A 4,143-nucleotide genomic window follows, 5' to 3' on the forward strand; every position below is an offset into this window, starting at 1 on the left:
CTTGAGTTCCGATCCTCCCCGAGGCTGACGTATTTCCTGTTGCCTCAGCTTTCAACAGCAATCTGACCTGGAGGAGGGGAGAACAAGGCCTGGGAATGCATTTATCTGAGTTTGGGGTTTAGGTTTCTGCCACTTGGTGCTGAATGTAAGACGCGCGCACGAGGACGCGCACGCGTAGACGTCCGCACGTAGACGCCCGCACTAGACGTCCCCACGTAGACGTCCGCACTAGACGCCCGCACTAGACGTCCGCACTAGACGCCCCCACGTAGACGTCCGCACTAGACGCCCGCACTAGACGTCCGCACTAGACGTCCCCACGTAGACGTCCGCACTAGACGCCCGCACTAGACGTCCGCACTAGACGCCCGCACTAGACGTCCCCACGTAGACGTCCCCACTAGACGTCCCCACGTAGACGTCCGCACTAGACGTCCCCACGTAGACGTCCGCACTAGACGCCCGCACTAGACGTCTAGTGCGGACGTCTACGTGGGGACGTCTAGTGCGGACGTCTAGTGCGGGCGTCTAGTGCGGACGTCTAGTGCGGGCGTCTAGTGCGGACGTCTACGTGGGGACGTCTAGTGCGGGCGTCTAGTGCGGACGTCTACGTGGGGACGTCTAGTGCGGACGTCTAGTGCGTCAGAGGAGGGACGGGACCGCGGCGCAGGAAGCAGCGCCCAAGCAGCTGAGGGATTGCTGACGTCGCGATCCTGCTGCGGGCTGCTTCATAGGTGTGCTGGAAGGTCAGTGGGGCGAGCGGTCCTTCGGGCGTGGGGGGGGACTGAGCGGCAAGGCCGGGAACACCCCCTCAGGGCTGGTACCCGGGGCGGCCCGCCCCCGCCCCCCCTAGGTACGCCACTGCTGTGGAGTATGTCCCAGCCACCTTTGCTGGGACTTCTCTCACGTGCTCAGTTTGCACAAGAACTGAGCATGCTCAGGGAATCCTGGAAGCACTGACTTCTGCACTACAGAAATATGCAAGGAGAATGGAAGTGGTTCAGGCACTGTATTTCTTTGCCTGGTGGGGTCTTCGCATTGCTACCAGCAAAGGTATGTTTAACACACATGGGGGGGAATGCATTGCCCCCCCTCCACTCCATCTACTCCTGGGCACCCCTAAAATTGGAAGGCTGGCTATGCCCTGTGCTTTTGAAACTTTTTTGTAGCATTTTGACTTTTAATGATAACTATACTGTTAGAGTTGATATTGGATGGTCCAACCTTGAATGATTATAGAAATCCGTAATGTAATGTAATGTAATGTACTGTGCTCTCTATTTTAAATGATTGATTATACAGTACTTTCCTATTATGGATTTTGGAGTTGCCTTCTTTTATGTAGATTTTCGATTGTAAAACGCTTTGATCTGCAATGTGGTAATTAAATGAGGTATAATAAGTCTAGATAAATAAATAGTGATCTTTTGTAGTTTATCATATGGTCTCTTTGGTTTTCCCCATGCTCACAGAGTTGTATCTGTGTGGGACGAAAACCATCTGTTCAAGAGAGATTAATGTAGGCAAGATAAATGTAATTTGATTCATCGTCAATGTGAAATGTCTTCACATCCTGGTTTAAGATTAAGATGAAAGTTTAAGAGCCCGGATTCTTTATATTTTTGTGATTAAGAGTGTTGTTTTATTTGATGACAGGGTTGAGAGAGTTTACCGAACTTGAGGCCTCTTTGAACATAACACACAAAGAAACTCCAATCTGGTCAATCAGTAACTTGTAGAACTGAGAACTAATGACTCGTGATCTAAAATAGTGGAGCATATTTTCACAACTGTAAAGGGCGAGCTTAGTTTTCCTAGACTAGAGCACTCTCACACAATCTAGGTGACAGAACATCATATCTGAAGGGGCCCATCAGTAGACTGTAGGAAGGCCAAACATTTTCTCTCTGCCTCCTCCTCATCCCCCCCCTCCCCCCAGCATCAATTAGAAGTACAGTAATACTTTTGGTAATACTTTTGCTGGCAGAGATACCCAAGCAACACTAGCACTCCCTGTACATGAATGATTCCTGGAATAATATTTTGTATTTCTCACTGCATTTGCCACTTGTTTTTCCCCTGCTGATCCAATTCCTTGGAGAGTTCTTTCTCTTCCTTCACAATTTCTGATGCTTTTTTCCCTTTTTGATACTGATGGATTTTCAACCATTTCTTCTACTCGTCAGAATACTTGTCCAAGTTTACTGATGGAACTGGATTCTGGAAGTTTTCTTTCATATTTCAACATCCTTTGTGCATTGGGATCAGATGATGCCATTAGGTAAGCCCGGAGGCCTATGATAATAGCTCAATAGTTGTAATCAATTTCTATTAGATCCATCCCTCCAATAGATCTAGGAATGTGCAGTCTAGGCATATGAGGGGATGCTGAAAAGTTCTCAGCCCAGCCAAGAAGAGAATGACATGGATATGGTTCAATGATCTGAAACAATGTCAAGACAAAGAATTTTGTTTTTGCAAATTGGCACTTAATGAAATAAATTAACACTCTTATCAGCTACAGTGGTAAAATAACACTCAGAATTTAGGAAGTTGGTTGGTTAGGCTGAGAACTTTTCAGCACAGACTCGTACACTGATTCTTATAGATGAACTTGTGGGCATGGAGGAGTTTTCTCATTTGCAAAACTAGTTTTTCAAGGTCTTTAAGAGGCTAGTCTACAATACTAAACTATATATAGCTTTACCTTGTGTTGGAAACCTTATGTTTCCTGTGGAAAACAAACTGGTTTAATATCTTTTAGTTATTGTATGATGAGCAACTGTTCTACCTAAGGTCATATTTGTCTTGATCTCTTTTTCCTTAATATATGTAGAATGTATTCTTCACTTTATAGGATTCTCTGTTCCCTATATAACCCCTAATTCTAGAAAGTTGCATGCCTAAATTTCTGACCAGTGCACAAATTTGTATGCATAATTTATAGAATAAAAATTGCATATTTTATAATGTAATAGATCAATTAGATGCTAATTGTCTTAACAACCAATTATTGGCACTAATGGGCACCAATTGGCAATTACGGTATGCATTTAAATGCTCTTAGGGCAGGATTCACTAACCTGCCAGATCGGGCCCGATCCAGGCAGGTCTGACTAATTCAGTAAACTGTAACATGCAGTTAGAGAATGACACGGTGACAAAATTCATCACCGTCCCCGTTCCCGCGGATAACCGGAGGAAATAAACCCTGTCTATTTCATCCTCTGTCCTTCTACACCAGCATTATTCAAAGCAAAGCTTGCGGGTCAGTGGTTGTGGCCATTCATACCCTGATTCTTCCCTCGTTCCTTAAAGAATAACATGAAGATGATTCCCACGGTTATCCGCGGGGACGGGAACAGTGATGAATTTTGTAACCGTGTCATTCTCTAATGCAGATGAGGGCAGTCGGAGGAATGTCCCCATCTGCAGGCACAGATCGCGCTATAGCGATCCCCACGCATGCTCAGACCATCTGTAGATGGTCTGAGCATGCGCAGGACCTTCGTGCCGTCGCAGTTGTTTTTTGGGAGATTTTTTCTTCTTCTTCTTTTTTAGCACAGCCAGGGCCGCAAGAAAGCCTACAATAATGCTATTGCTGGACCTCAGGGCCGGCAATAGACTTTTTTTTTTTTGGCGATCGAGGAACTTTTGGGAGCCCGTGGTTTTAACCTGCTTAAGCCCGAGGGTTAAAACCACGGGCTTGCAGTGCGGGGAAGGGTGGGAGAGTTGGGATAGGCAGGCAGGCGTGCTCGGGTTCGGGGCTGGAAGGCAGGTGTGTTCGGGGCAGGCAGGCAGGCACGTTCGAGGCTGCAGGAGGCATTCGGGGCAGCAAGTGATCGGGGCTGACAGGGCAGAGAGCAGGGCTGCAGAAGGCAGGGCAGTCGCAAAGGGCTTCAGCGACTGGTCCTGAGCAGTCGTTTTTTTGTGAGCACAGTCGGGTAGGAAAAAAGTTTAGTGAATCGCATCCCTGCCTACATCTGCATGGCCTTGCCTTCATTTGCATGCGCAGATCGGAGGATGGTCGGAAGACAGGTAAGTGAATCGGGCCGGAGTTGCTAAGGGGTCGCAAACCGATCGGTACACGATCGGTTTGCTTTGTGATTCTAGCCCTTAGTCGGTATTCTATAACTCAAATTC

The sequence above is a fragment of the Geotrypetes seraphini genome, chromosome 8 (genome assembly GCF_902459505.1).
Source record: "Geotrypetes seraphini chromosome 8, aGeoSer1.1, whole genome shotgun sequence".
NCBI classification, from domain to species: domain Eukaryota; kingdom Metazoa; phylum Chordata; class Amphibia; order Gymnophiona; family Dermophiidae; genus Geotrypetes; species Geotrypetes seraphini.